At 45.5% G+C, this 16,433-nt stretch overlaps 1 protein-coding gene and 1 pseudogene across 7 annotated transcripts in view; both read left to right on the forward strand.

Moving 5' to 3' along the window:
• The window catches only part of PTPRK (protein tyrosine phosphatase receptor type K), a 1,685,403-nt gene that overhangs the window by 667,760 nt on the left and 1,001,210 nt on the right, over nucleotides 1-16,433 (forward strand). The gene's annotated exons all lie outside the window — the stretch shown is intronic.
• Nucleotides 296-12,866, forward strand: LOC147708267 (uncharacterized; annotated as a pseudogene).

Genomic DNA, 16,433 nt, shown 5'->3' on the forward strand with positions numbered 1-16,433 from the left:
TTTAAACCAGATCCTAAACAGAAAAAGGTCTATATTAATCCAAAAACTGGACATGTGGAAGCAATTCCATATAAGAAAAGACCAGCAGACACACCTCTTCCACCTGTGGTTCCTGCCAAAAAGAAGGACTGTGCAACCTCTCCAATGCACCCTTCCTCTCCTTCACCTTCTTCCTCTCCTTATCCTTACATTGAACCTATAACTTCTCCAGTTCAATCTCCTGCATCATCACACCACACTGACGCAGAGTATGATTTAGGTGGAGGCAATGATGTAACATACCCTTTAGATGAGGATGTTAACCCACAATATCCCTGATAGTATTGGTTTTAATCATTTATTAAATAGAGCTGCCCTTTACCATGTGGTGTCAATGCACTCTGATGCCATTGAGGAGGATTTCTTACTAGGCACTTTTGAGCAGTCACAAAGGTTTACTCAAATATTACCTATGATCAAAGGGGTTATTAAACATGCACCCGATATTTTTAAAGATCCAGTAAGATGTAGAGTGCTAAATCCCAGAGTAGAGAAAAAGTATAGACCAGCACCAGCTGATCCGGTCTATATTAAGGGACATCTGCCTCTAGACTCTTTGGCAGTGTCAAATGCACGTAAAAGAGCAAACTCCCAAACTTCTGGTGACACGCCCCGCCTGACAAGGAATCAAAAATTGATGCGTCAGGAAAAAGGATTGCTGCACAAGCGGCAAACATATGGCGCATAGCAAACACACAAGCTTTACTTTCACGCTATGACAGGGCTCACTACGACCAACTAGAAAAGTTAATGGAACATCTCCTTGATCAATACAAGGATCAGGCAGCAGAGCTTTTACAAGAAGGCAAACTAATATCTAATGCCTCAATTAAATGCACACTAGATGTAGCTGACACAGCATCCAGAGCAGTCAATACTAGTGTGATTCTCAGACGTCATGCATGGTTACGCATTTCAGGTTTTAAACCAGAAGTACAGACTACCATCCTAAACCAGCCCTTTAATCAAAATCAGTTGTTTGGGCCGGAGGTAGACAACACACTAGAGAAAATGAAAAAGGACACAGACACAGCTAGGTCTATGGGTGCGTTACAATCCACCCAAAATAAAGGTTCTTTTCGCCGCCCCTTCTATAGAGGAGGCGCAAAGCAAACCGGTACAGAGACCACATCATCTTTTAAAACAAACACGCAGACCTCCTCTAATAAAGGATATTTTAGAGGAGGATACAGAGGCAACAACAACAAGGGAAGAGGCAGAGGTAATAACAACTGCTCCTCTTCCACTCCCAAACACTGACTTCCCTCTGCCTCCCCTACAACATTCCCCTCCTGTAGAGGGCAGACTTTCACAGTTCCTACCTGTCTGGAACTCCATCACAACAGACAGGTGGGTAAGACAAATTATCCAACATGGTTACTGCCTAGAACTCACAGCAACCCCCCCAAACATACCACCCAGGAAGCGTCCAATGTCCACAGACCATATAACTCTGCTTCAACAGGAAGTTCGAGCACTTCTACAAAAAGATGCTATTCAAGTAGTTCCTTTAGAAGAACAAGGAACAGGAGTTTACTCTCTGTACTTTCTAATTCCCAAAAAGGACGGGACATTAAGACCAATTCTCGACCTCAGGCCTCTCAACCACTACATACAATCGGATCATTTTCACATGATCACTTTACAACAGGTACTCCCATTACTACAGCAGGGAGATTTTGTGTCCACACTAGACCTAAAGGACGCCTATTTTCACATTCCTATACATCCTGCGCACAGGAAGTATCTAAGGTTTGTCATACAAGGACAACACTATCAGTTCAAAGTCCTTCCATTCGGGGTCACAACAGCACCACTAGTGTTTACAAAGTGCTTAGCAGTAGTAGCAGCACATCTCAGAAGACAACAAATACATGTCTTCCCTTACATAGACGACTGGCTCATAAAAGCAAGATCGTTCAACCAATGTGTACAGCACACAAAACCAACACTTCAAACATTGCACGACTTAGGATTTACGATAAACTACACCAAGTCACACCTAGAGCCTTCGCACTTTCATCAATATCTAGGAGCTACTATAAACACATTGGTAGCTCTAGCGTATCCCAGTCAAGCCAGGATTCAAAGTATTCAGAACTTAGTCTCCCTTTTTCAATGCCAGCACTCTCTCCAAGCCAGAGTGTATATGAAACTAATAGGCATGATGGCGTCTTGCATCTTTATAGTTCCTCACGCAAGACTGCAAATGCGCCCACTGCAAGAATGTCTAGCACAACAATGGAATCAGGCTCAAGGTCAGCTCACAGACCTGGTGTTGGTAGAGAGCCGTACATATCGCTCTCTGCAATGGCGGAACACCAAAAACTTAACAAAGGGACGGCCGTTCCTAGACCCTGTTCCACAGATAGTGCTAACGACAGATGCATCCCTCACAGGATGGGGAGCCCATCTCTTGCATTGTACCACACAAGGTCAGTGGAACAATCAACAGAAACAGTTCCACATCAACCATTTGGAGATGCTAGCAATTTTTCGAGCTCTCAAAACTTTTCAAGTACAAATACAAAACAAAGCTGTCCTAGTCCGGACGGACAATATGACAGCCATGTATTATATACAAAAACAGGGTGGGACACTCTCTGCAACTGTCCCAGCTTGCACAGAACATTTGGAGATGGGCCATCCCTCAAAACATACATCTGACAGTAAAACACTTTCCAGGAATTCACAATCCGATAGCAGACCTGTTGAGTCGTCAGTCACAACAAATTCACGAATGGGGGATACACCCACAAGTTCTACAACCATTCTTCCAAATGTGGGGGCAGCCACAGATAGACCTGTTTGCCACCCACGAAAATGCAAAATGCCCAACCTTCGAATCCAGGTTCCCACACCCACGGTCGGAGGGGAATGCAATATGGATGAATTGGTCAGGCAGATTTGCGTACGCTTTTCCGCCTCTCCCACTCATTCCACTAGAAGTTCGCAAGCTCAAACAACAGTCTCTCAATCTAATACTAGTGGCCCCCACATGGGCACGCCAGCCGTGGTTCACCACGCTACTGGATCTCTCACTGGTTCCACATCAGAAATTACGGCTCACGCCATCCCTGCTTATATAGAACCATGGAGAAATAAGGCACCCAGAACCAAGCCTACTGAATTTGGTAATCTGGCTCCTGAAGTCCTAGAGTTTGGTTACTTAAACTTACCACCAGACTGTATGAATATCATTAAAGAAGCTAGAAAACCCACTACCAGAGCATGTTATGCTGCTAAGTCGATTTGCAATATACTGTAACAACAATAACATTGATCCACTGGATGTTTCCATCCAAAATATCATTTGCTACCTTCTACACCTACAAAGGTCCAATTTGGCTTATTCTTCCATACACCTGCATCTAGCAGCAATTGCAGCCTATTTACAAAATAGACAACATCTATCTCTCTTCAGAGTACCTGCAATAAAAGCATTTATGGAGGGATTAAAACGAATAATCCCACCTAGGTTACCACCTGCACCAGTATGGAATCTAAATGTGGTCATTACAAGACTCATGGGCCCCCCTTTTGAGCCTTTACATAAGTGTGAACTGCAATTTCTAACATGGAAAACTGCCTTCCTTGTTGCCATTACCTCTCTCAGAAGAGTCCGTGAAATACAAGCATTCACAATAGAAGAACCATTTTTTCAAATACATCCTAACAAAGTGGTTCTTAGACCCAATCCTAAATTCCTACCAAAAGTGATTACTCCTTTTCACCTAAACCAATCAGTAGAGTTACCAGTGTTTTTTTCAAAAACCGGACTCTGTTGCAGAAAGGGCCGAACTCAAAAACTACCGCCCCATCTCGCTCCTCCCGTTTCCGGCCAAAGTCATTGAGAAGACCGTCAACAAGCAGCTGGCCGCCTTCCTCGAGACGAATGGATCCCTCGACCGCTCGCAGTCTCGCTTCCGGGCCAACCACCGCACCGAGACCGCCCTCATCGCAGCCACTGATGACATCCGAGCCCTGCTCGACAACGGGGAAACAGCGGCCCTCATCCTCTTGGACCTCTCCGCGTCATTCGACACTGTCTGCCACCGCACCCTAGTGCAGCGCCTCGGCAACATCGGAATCCAAGAGAAGGCACTCGAATGGATCATCTCCTTCCTCGCCGGAAGGACACAGAGAGTCCGCCTCCCCCCGCTCAGATCAGAAGCCACCGAAGTCATCTGCGGCGTTCCTCAAGGCTCCTCGATCAGCCCCACCCTCTTCAATGTCTACATGAGCCCCCTTGCGGCCATCGCACGCCAACACAACCTCAACATAATCTCTTACGCCGACGACACCCAGCTGATCCTCTCCCTCACCAACGACCCCGCCACCGCCAGAGCCAACCTACACGAAGGGATGACAGACGTAGCCGAGTGGATGATGAACAGCCGCCTGAAGCTGAACTCGGACAAGACGGAGGTCCTCATCCTGGGCTCCTCGCCCTCCGCCTGGGACGACTCCTGGTGGCCCCCCGCCCTGGGCAGCGCACCCAAACCAACAGACCACGCTTCATCCTGGACTCCTCCCTCTCCATGACCAGACAAGTCAACGCCGTCTCCTCGTCGTGCTTCAACATCCTGCGCATGCTACGTAAGATCTTTCGGTGGATCCCCACCGAGATCAGGAAGACGGTTACCCAGGCCCTCGTCACCAGCCGACTGGACTACGGCAACCCCCTCTACGCCGGAACCACTGCTAAACTCCAGAAGAGACTCCAGCGGATCCAGAAGGCCTCAGCAAGACTCATCCTCGACATCCCCCGACACAGCCACATCTCCGGACACCTGAAAGACCTGCACTGGCTCCCGGTAAACAAGAGAATCACCTTCCGTCTCCTCACCCACGCACACAAAGCCCTACACAACCAAGGCCCAAGATACCTCAACAGCCGCCTCAACTTCTAAACTCCCACAAGCCAGCTTCGATCGACCAGCCACGCTCTCGCCGCCGTCCCCCGCATCCGAAGAGCCACCACAGGAGGAAGGTCCTTCTCCTACCTGGCCGCCAATACTTGGAACTCCCTCCTGACCCACCTCTGCCTGACCCAAGACCACCTCGCCTTCAGGAAGCAGCTCAAGACCTGGCTGTTCGAGCAGTAGCGGACCCCCCTCCCCAAGCGCCTTGAGACCCTCCGGGTGAGTAGTGCGCTATATAAATGCTTTGATTGATTGATTGATTGATTGATTACACACCTTAGATGTTAGAAGAGCTCCACTATATTACACAGACAGGACTAAATCCTTCAGAAAGATTAAACAACTATTTGTATCTTTCTCTCCCCCACACAAAGGCAATCCCATCTCTAAAGGAGGAATTGCTAGATGGATTGTAAAGTGTATTCAAATATGCTATCAAAAAGCTAAACGTACACTAACAGTTCCTCCTAGAGCACACTCCGCTCGCAAACTAGGAGCCTCTATGGCTTTCATTGGAAACATACCACTAGAGGACATATGCAAGGCAGCAACATGGTCTACAATACACACCTTCACTAAACACTATTGTGTTGATGTGCAAGCCAAACAGCAAGCTGCAGTGGGCCAAGCTGTTCTTAAAACACTATTTCAGTATGCTGCAACGATACAAGCGACCACCGCTAGGGGAGACACTGCTGCACAATCGTTGCGAAGTGTAGGATCTGCAGCTCATATGCCTCGAACGGAAAATGCTACTTACCAGTATGCATCTGTTCTTGGCATGTAGAGCTGCAGAGTCCTACACGCCCTCCCGCCTCCCCGGGACTTGTATCCGTTCCAGTACTCATCTTAATTAGATGCAAACGCATGGACAGCCTTTCTCTTTGCTTCTACTAACTCCATCAGTTCCCATCATGGCGAAAAACAACCTGAGGAAGGAGTCGATGACCATGTGCAGTATTGTCCAAGGGAGGAGTCACCTATCTCGTGACTACAAAGACTTCTTCCAAGAAGACAACAACCTGCAATCATCCGAGCCCAACACCAGATGGCGATCTATTGCTAAGTGTAGGACTCTGCAGCTCTACATGCCAAGAACAGATGCATACTGGTAAGTAGCATTTTCCTTGTACTTGTGAGTGGGAGGCATGTCTATGAAGTCCGTTTGTACCATTTCAGCCTGTCACTGCTATTCTCTTTTCTTCCCCATCAATAAATGCGTTGCCCTTTGATACATACTCCTTTGATGATGTGTGCGCAGCACATTTTATTATAGCCACTTTCTATGGTCTTAGTAATGCTTGGAGGAGGTCACTGATCAACTGTGCATGTTGTCTTTGTTGGCCTGTGGATGTGAGGAATCCCCTCATGGAGAGAGAGGGAGAGAGACAACATTTTAATAAACACAGAAGGTCATTGTTAATGCCAGACCTAATTAGGGGGCCAGTTATGAAATTAAGTGCACCCACGTCCTTTCATTAAGTGCAGATATACAACTGTTGTTAATTCACAAGACTTTACAGAAGTAAGCCAAGAAATAGTACTCCTAGAAAATATTTGTGAACTGCATTTAAGCATGAGCAAATATGCAGGTGTAGATCAGCTCATGCAAAAATCTGAGGGTTTGCAAACTCCCTTTTCCTCCATCCACTTTTATCCAACCTCTGAAGAAGTATTATGTCTGCCATTTTCAGGAGTAAAAATTCAACCTGTCTCAGCATGGGAACATTTTTTAGAGAAGAGCTGGTGAAAACCCTTAAAACATGCAAGTTAGTAATTTTGCACATACTCAAAACGGCATTTCAGCCCTGTAACTTTTTCTTACCATTACCTTCAGCACCTGTATGTAGATCTGCGGAACGAGGCAGCATAAGGTAATAGTTAGTATTCAAACCCTACTATGGAAGGAGCCCTGGCATAATCAGAAATTCTATTTTAGAGATCTTATATAATGATATTGCTGCCATAATTTGTCGCCGCATTACATGGCACAAAAGGGACAAGTGTTTTTTGTTACAGGACACCTATTCACAAACACCCCTAAGGACAGCACCTGTATATTAAAAGACATAATAAATCTGTACACATTGTATCCTTAATACATCATAATACAAAGCACAGTTATTCAATGCACACTATCCTTCTGCATTTGCATATACTCATTACTAAAGATCAATCAATAAACATAATATTACTACTCTTTGTCCAATCCTTTGTAGACCCTGGCGAATGCACTGCTTTAAAAAGCATTTTAGCCCATTCCACCTTACAATATAATTAGTTATATTTCCAGCAACTCTGAAGAACCTAGAAATGAAAAACATTAATAAACATACACAATATTTCTTTTAGATGCATACATAAAATAGTACTTCTCCTTGCGCTATTCAATTTGGCAAAACCCTTTAACCCCTTCGATGCTGATGACGAGCTCAGCTCGTCATCAGCCACGGGGGGCGTGTGCGGATGACGAGCTGAGCTCGTCATCTAACGCAGCTTTTAGAAAAAAGCCGCGTAGCGCGAAAATAACTGCCGCAGCAATGCGGTTAAGAGCTCAATATACCTAGTGCTATTCTGTATGTGCTTGTGAGGATGGCTATGTTATATGTTAGGCTGCCGTCTGTGGAGTGAGAAATGGGGAAAACAAGCCAGCAACCTAACATGACTAAATTGTGTTATCCTGGACATTTCATTTTCATCTTAGCAACTTACATCTTTCTTAATAATGGAAACCCAGGCCACCCAGATCATTCATCTTTTAGCTCAATATGGCACTGTTGCCATTGTTGGGAGACAGCTAATATGTTCAAATCCACAATTTTAAAAACCAGCACTTGAAACAGAGACAATACCTATCAATGCACTGAAATAACCTGATGTACAGCAATGAAACCGCTCTGCATGTCTTTAACATTTCTGCTGTAGACTGTTCTCCTGATAGTGATGCTGTGCAGGGCACTCTGGCTACCTCCCTTCAATTGCATAACATGACCTTTAAGCAAATGTTTGCCTCCTTACCCTACTTCTCTCTTATTCCAGCACTTAGTCGTTGGTGTAAACAGCAACCTTCTGCTGTTCATGGGACAAGATATGACCTGCAGAAGGGTCCTATGTTCCCCCTGCTTTTTAATTAAGTAGCTTTTTGCACAATGTAATTTAATCTTTTGTTCTTCAAAACAGAAAATGTCTCCTGTTGTAAATGACTCTGGGAGATTGGGTGGGGGACCTGTGGATACCATCACTCTGGCCCTCACCATGTGAATTGACAAGACACAAAACAGACACGTATGACAAACATCTTTTCTCTGACGTTCTTGCATCTGAAAATGTTGCACCAAAACTAATTAAAGTGCATATACACAAAATAACACTTCCCTTAATCAATTTTTAAATGAACTTTAAACAACTATAAATTGTAAGTTATTCAATCCTATTTTGTTAATATACATTTAAGAATTTGCATTCCCTTCCATTCTCTGCTGCGAAGAAAACATTTCTTTTTTAACCAGTTCTGTTCATACCCACAGAAAACTGTTGTAGTGTGTGGTTTAGTCTTGGCGCAATGCCCAGAATCTGTGGCCAGCCCACAATCATTATTTCAAAGCCAGTCCAAAAGAGTTTTCTTTAACCCTTTAATGTATCATATCATCAAAGGCCGTGCTGGCCATTTCTCAGTACTCTTTGTACTCTACGAAATTATCAGGCATTCCCTTCCACCTATTTGTCTCCCTTCCTGTCTCATTAGTTCTGTGTACCCTCTTCTTTGTTCTACACGTAATTTCAGAAAGTCGTTGCTCTGGACCAAGGGACATTTCAAAATGCCACTTTATTTTCCTTCTCCACAGGTGGAGGGGGCACATTTCACAGGGGCATTATCAATGTGGTGCTTTATAGGCACTTGGAAAGAAATCAGAGAACGTAAATTTGGCTACATCCCAACTATAATATGGAGGGAGAGGGGCTGTTCCCGTATTCCGTGTTTGTCTTAGGGCCATGGCTTGTGGCTCATAATCACAGTGGGCCTCAGGACCTTAGCCCATCAAGACGCGGTATTGTATTTTATTTGTCTGTGCATAATTTTAACAGCTCATTTTTCTTTCTGCAGAACTTGGAAGGCGCATAGGCTGCGTCCATTCCCATTGGTACAAGAGAAGCAGTATTTGAAACATCCTGTCGCAAGTTCTATTTCGTTAACTTCCCCATTTATAAGTTTGTGCACAAGAAATTTGCAAAAGGTCTGTTCATCATGAAATGGAAAGGACCAGACATATTGCAAAATGTGCTATGCTGGAATGTCTGTGTCTACGTGAGCATCTTCCCAGTCACGTATTATTCTTGATCAAACCTTGTGTTACAAAAGCTGTGTCACTGAAGCAAATGGAAAAGTACAAGCATTTTGTGCACTGCTTTTTATGTCAACTTAGCAGGGCCAAAAAGCTTACAGCATTTGGTATCATACAAAAAAGATGGCTTCCACGGGTTAATAAAAGCAAAGTAGAAGCCAGGTCCTGATGTAAATCGGCGTAAGAATTCAGTTTTTTTGCTACAGTCTCCAATCTTACCGTCCTTTATTATTACTGATCTATTACCACAGGGCCGTCGAGGGGCCCTTTTCGCTTATCTAACATGTCAGAGCATAAGAGCGAGAGGGAAATGATCGCTCTCCGCCCTGGGTATGACCTCCATGTTTACAATATGTACCCAGAATCGGAGGTCCGCAAGGAAATAATACAACCCTGGCTAAAATTGCTTTTAAAAGTTGGGCTCCCTTCTAAGTCCTATTTCGTCCTGCTATTGCCGGCCCTCATATTGCAATATATACAAAGATCCAAAACCTACTAGATGGGCTTTACTCAAAGACCCTCAATCTGTGGGATACCCGAGTTGATCTTCGTCTATGGTTATTTCCCTTTGGAGAGTGATGGGTTTAAAACGTGTTGGAAGTCTCCGGCTACAATTATTACTACCCCCGCTTGGAATTTGAGTTAATTATGTCACTCAGTTGGTTTAGAACAGGTGACTCTGCTGACTTAACGCTCCTCCTGTAAACATTAAAAAGCAGTAGCGTTAATTTTCCTGGAGGGCAACATGGAGGCCAAATAGATCTGGTGAGTCGATTAGTAATTGTTTAACGTGGTGTCCCAAGATGAGCCTAACCCATGTCGTTAACACATCTGAGGTTCTACCTAATTTAGGCTTACGAGCAGATACTTGGAATGGTTTGTACCTTTGTCTATGGGTAGGGACAAAATCCCAGGTCTCTTGAAACATGATAATATCAGCTGAGTCGAAAAAAATCCCTTAGTCCCACTGAGCGAGCTTACTCCCCAGGCCTGCAATATTCAAAAATATTATACTGATTCCATTAGAGGGAGAGCCCTTGGGGTAAACCTGCACGTACTGAGAATTAAATAGTTGATCACTGCGTTTAGGGAAAGATGTAGATGTGGAGTCTGCACTCAGAGCTGCTCACAGACAAGACTAACAATTGATAGTGTTAAGTGGGTAATCCAGTCCACACAAGAGAGGGGAGAGGTGGTTGAAGGAAGCTTCTCACTTTGTGGTAGGTGTCGCCTCATTCTGAAGTGGATCGTGAGTTACTGGGAATGAGGTTCGTGCCTGTAAAGACAATAATTCATTCACAATAGCATATGAGAGAACTGTAATCTAATGCTGTCAAAGGAGTCTGAATGAGGAATACGACTAGCTCTGGTTAGATTAGAATGAATGGCACCATATCAATTCTTCACTTCTCGTGTCCAGGGCATCACTTTATTAATCAAAGAGGCTTCATCTTCTTTAGCACACAAGGTCAACTTTGGAACACCTGTCATATACAGGATTGTGGTGGTATAAGAAAAAGCATTAGTATTAGTATTAGACAATAAGCAATTGGAAATGCGACCTTCAGCTGAAGCTTTACAACATTTGGGAATGGACCTAATTGTGAACATGGCTCGGCAGAATTATTCAAAGTGGCCCTCATTCTCCCTAAACAGGCGCACTGCGCATTGTCAAAGTATTTGCCAGTGCCACTACGGGAACCTCCTTGGAAAGTAAACTTGGGCTGGGTTGGCTCCGGTCTACGAGTCATGGCTCCAGGATACATATTGTATTGTATTGTAATTCCATTTGTATAGCGCTTACTACCCCTGACGAGGCGTTGAAGCACATTTTCGGCAAGTAGCACGCTACTCAGGTACCCATAGAGGATTAGTGTTGAATTAGTATAGTGAAGCATGCAAGTCCATTTTAAGTGGTGGATATGTTAGTCAGTTTTTTGTATTTGGAAGTATAGCAGAAGGAAAGAAGGTTTGTATTTACATATCGCTTCTAACCCCTGATGGGGTGTTAAATCGTTTTTTTTGCGAGTAGCACGCTACTCCGGAAACCCATAGAGAATTAGTGGTGAATTAGTATGGTAAAATATGAAAGTAATTTGAGTGGTGGATATTAATCAGTTATTTGGAGTGAGAAGGATAGCTGAGGTATAGAAGGAAAAGAAAGGTTTGCATTCATATAGTGCCTGTTACACCTGATGGGGTGTTGAAGCGCTTTTCTGGCGAGTAGCAGGCTACTCCGGAACCCAAAAAGGATTAGTGTTGAAAATTAGTATTGTGAAATATGAAGTAATTTGAGTGGTGGACATGTTAGTCAGTTATTTGGATTGAGAAGGGTTGGGGAGGGGTAAACAAAAAGGAAATAAGGTTTGCGTTTATATAACGCTTGTAACCCTGATGAGGTGTTGAAACGCTTTGTTGGCGAGTAGCACTCTACTCTGGAACCCATAAAGGATTACTGGTGAATTAGTATAGTGAAATATGGAATTAGAGAAGTGAACATGCTAGTCAGTTATTTTGATTCAGTCCTGCCTTGCCGTGAGGGGAACGGCCAAAGCGGGACTACATTCCCCAGCTGCCCCGGGGCTCCAGTGACGCTCCTGCTGCGCCCGCAAGCGCTTAACAGCGCGGAGCACCGAGCAGGGCGCGGGGACACCATCCAGGCAGTCCTGCCTTGCCGTGAGGGGAACGGCCGACGCCCATTAACGTTTAGCCGTGAGGGGAACGGCCAGCAAAACAGCAGTCCATTGCGGTGAGGGGAACGGCCACAGCGGGACTACATTCCCCAGCAGCCCCGGCACCCCAGCGCTCCTGTGACGCTCCTGCAGCGCCCGCAAGCGCTTAACAGCGCAGAACACCTCCCGCATCGCGGGACGCGCGCGGGACAGCGCTGGGCTGAGCCCGGGCAGAGGGCGAGCCGTCCGTGGCCGTCAGGGGATGGAAGAGGCCGGGCTGGGCTACCCCCCTAACACGTACAATGGGCAAGAGGAAACCGGTATGTGCCAAGGACGATGGGGGGTCTAAAGCGAAATACCCCAGAAAGTCTGAATCCATCATTTCGTATTTAACTTCTGCAGTTGGGGCTTTGACAAAAGAGATCGCAAATGCTGAGAAAGAGCTGGGTTTGAACTCCGGGGAGGTTGATACAGCCACACCTTTAGAGCACAGTAGGGTGACACCATTGGAACCTGATATTGTGATCATTAATCGGAAAGCAACTCCAACACATACTGCTTTAATCACTCCCCAGGAGCCCTCATCTCAACCTTCGCCCATAACGCCCATAATGCCCGCTGTCACCCAACAGAAATCACATAAGAAGCGAAAGTTGCTAAGCACAACGAGCAGGTTGAGAAAAGACTCAATACAGACTAATCGAATCGATCAGCGACTCAAGGGACAAATTGAAAGATTAATTGAGGACCTATTTTTTTCACGCCTGGAACCAGCACTTGTGTCCGTTGCTAAGGACATTGTAGACACTCTGAATACCTGTGTGGCGGGGCTTCTGTCTAAATGCGAGAAAATCGACGAAATGATGAAACAACATAGTGTCAAATGAGGTTTTGAAGCAGGCAGCGGGCCCGATTGATAATTGCCCAAGAGATGATAGTGGAAAAAATAATTCTAGACCTTGCCGTCCTTGCGGTTTGGCGGGGCCTGTAGCTATAACAGGACAGCCAACCGTAAGGGGCAAAGCCGGGAGTACCACGCCTGAAGTAAATTCTAAAATGAGCAAAGCAGATGATAGTAATATACGTACCCGTCATCCTGGCTACACCCTGAAGTTACCCCCAGAAGCAGCTCCCCTGGTGGCGGTTTTCACTGGGGTCCCCCCTGTCAGAGGGGGCCGCAGTGAAACATCGATTGATTTGATGAACTTGGCTAGACAATGGTGCAAGCAGTTTAGTTCGGGTGGAGGTGATATTGCAAGCACTGTTACTATGGCAAGGAGGGTCCGCTGGGTTGGGCGACGCCCTAAGAACATTCCGGGGGATTGTGTAGTAGTGAATTTCAATAATAGGCACGTGGCTGATAGACTATTTTGGGATGGCTCAGATCTAGATAACAAAGGCATTAGACCACTCCCTTTGGGATTCTTTTACCCCCCAGTGAGGGCCTACAGAAATCCGCAGTTACCCACTAGGTCTCATACCCGCCCAATTAACAAATGTACCCTATCATATCAGGCCATGATGAGTGCACAGACAAGAATTGCACAGGGACGTGCTCTTGGAGGAGATTCTGTGCCTACACTCATTCCAGCAGTATCCCCAGTACATTATCAATCAAGGGGGGGTAGATCTTTGTAACCGATTTTCACCCCTGTCCCAAATGGAATGCAATGATTGACTGGGACCCGAAATCTCAAGGCAGGGGTCTAGGTCAGGTGGGGTCAATTATACAGAAAATAACCGGCCAGATTCATGTAAAATTTTAAGCTGGAATGTGGCAGGAATTAAACCCAAAAACACTGACCCCATTTGGTTGCAATTCATACAACAATTCGACATCCTGGCTTTCCAGGAAACCTGGGACCCAGAGTCTAACTTCGCCCTGGATGGATATCATAGTTTTACTACCCCGGCAGTCCGTGGGTCTGCGGGGAGGCCAAAGGGGGGCTTACTCTTCCTCATCTCTTTAAACCTGGATGGAACATTCAGAAAACTTAACGGGGTGTCAGACAACTTCCTCATACTTGAATGGCGTGTCTCTGATAAGTACTATTTGTTGATTAACTTATATAATGCTATGGAAGGCTCCACACAGAAGGAGCATTTTAATGTACTAGAACAATTTTTGTCAGTCTATAAGTCTAATAACTCTTTTGTGTCAGAGATATTATTAATGGGAGATTTTAATATACATCCCTGCCCATGGGATTGTTACGGGGATGGTCTCGATGGACATATGTTTGGGAGGGCACCCCATTTTGAACACGGCAAACAGGGTGAGGACTTGGAGGAATTACTTTCTAAACTAAATCTATTTGAACCAGGCAAAGAAAGTGATAGCGAGAGCATTCCAACCTTCATAGGACGAAGAGCCAATTCTACTATTGACTACATCTTCCTATCCCCCTTAGTTCTGACCAACCCTGACTTACAAAGTGTTGACGTCAATATTCAGCGATCACAACCCCCTGGAACTGGTAGTAGACCTGGGGTGTAAGACAGTCAGCACTGATCAAAGGATAGAGTCAGCAAGGGACCTAACTACAAAAGACCAAGGCAGACGGTTAAAGTGGGAGGCGGTAGTCCCAGAGGCCTTTTTTGAGGAATTGGTCGCTATGGCAGAAACAAATATTGGTATCTGTCTGGACGAGCATGCTGTGGGAATAGGAACAATAACCTCCTTTACTGCAATATGTAAGCAAGTTGCTGTAAACCTACACAAGGGGAGCAGGCCCCATCCCAGGAAGGCACAGAGATGGTTTGATTCCCTATGCTCAAGGGCCCATGAGGCTCTTCTTAATGCTCTGAAGAGGACCCCGAGAGATAGTACCCTAGTGTCCTCTCTCCGTAAAGAATATAAACAAACAATCAATAGGCGGAAACATAAAATCAAAGAAGAGGCCTGGGACAATTTGCGGTCTATTGATGTACTAAGGGACAGCCGAAAGTTCTGGGCCACAATAAACCAGCCATTCTTCTCAGAGAGTGATAATTCGGACACGGAATGTGTTATACCAGACGATATTTGGCTCAAGCACTTTAAGAGTATTTATGGAGATAAGGAGCATCAGGAGATAACCCCGGGAATAGGCATTTCTGGCTGCCCTGTAACCCCTATTAATTTTGCCCCGGTGGAAGTTGAAAGGGCCATTAGAGACACTTTAAAAATTAAAGGCTCCAGGACCCGATGGGGTTCCTGCTGACCTTTACATTATGTACCCTAACTTCTGGGCAAAGATTTTGGCCAATGTATTTAATGCAGCAGCGACAGTGGGTTTCCCTGCCTCTTGGGCCTTGTCCATTATTGTGCCCATTTTCAAAAAGGGGAATAGAGGGGACCCCGCTTGCTATAGGCCAATCTCCCTGTTTGACTCTGCCGTCAAGATCATGGGCAGAGTCATTTTGCAGAAATTGGGAGATTGGATGAAGGACAAGGGGGGTCCTCTCGAACCTCCAGTATGGCTTTAGGCAACATAGAAGCGCCATGGACCAATGCCTAAATTTACATCTTTTGATCAATAAGTACACCATAGCAAAAAAGGGCTTTTTATATCTTGGGTTCATGGATCTATCATCAGCCTTCGATCTGGTGAACAGCTCCAAATTATGGTGCATTTTGTTGGAAATGGGAGTAGACGCACCTTTGGTGCACTTCCTTAGTGACCTCCACCAAGATCTAGTGGCGTCCGTTAGGGTCACGCAGGAAGGCAGATGTACGGATACATTTAGTTCCAGGCGGGGGGTCAGACAAGGTTGCATTCTAGCCCCCCTACTGTTTACGATCTACATCAATGGTTTGGAAAAATCTCTAGCAGGGGCAAGTATGGATATTCCGCGTGCAGGGGGATCGGATATCCCGTTCCTCCTGTATGCGGACGACGCCTTACTCATTGCACGCACAGGCCTGGGTCTACAGAGGCTGCTGGACAACTTTGGTAGATTCTTGTAGTCCCTAGATTTAAAAGTAAATAGCAACAAATCCCATGTAATGATTGTCGGGGCCCGAAGGAAGATCCCCAAGGTTAAAACATTCAGATGCCTGGGTGCGGAAGTCTCAAGGGTCCCGGTGTTCACCTACTTGGGAGTACTCTTCGATGAGAAGGGTAACTGGGGACCTTAGCAAAAGCATAAAAGCAATGCTGTAGCAAGATCAACAGCAGCCCTCCTTAGCTTCGCCAAAAGGCTGGGATCGAGGCCCATTTAGGCGATGCTGAAAATATACAAATCTAAGTGTTGTGCAATAGCCTCCTATGGGGCATCGATTTGGGGCTATGCGCCTGTGGATAAAATACAAATAGCCGAAAATAGGTTCCTTAGATCATTACTGGCAGTACTGCAGTCGTCTCCGACTTTGTCTGTACATTCTGAATTAGGACTAGGCTATATAACAGACTACCTAAAAGCAGCCCCACTGATCTGTTGGGCCAGGACGTGGCTCAATGAGGAAATTACCC

Source organism: Lissotriton vulgaris, chromosome 6 (assembly GCF_964263255.1).
Source record: "Lissotriton vulgaris chromosome 6, aLisVul1.2, whole genome shotgun sequence".
Lineage (NCBI taxonomy): Eukaryota > Metazoa > Chordata > Amphibia > Caudata > Salamandridae > Lissotriton > Lissotriton vulgaris.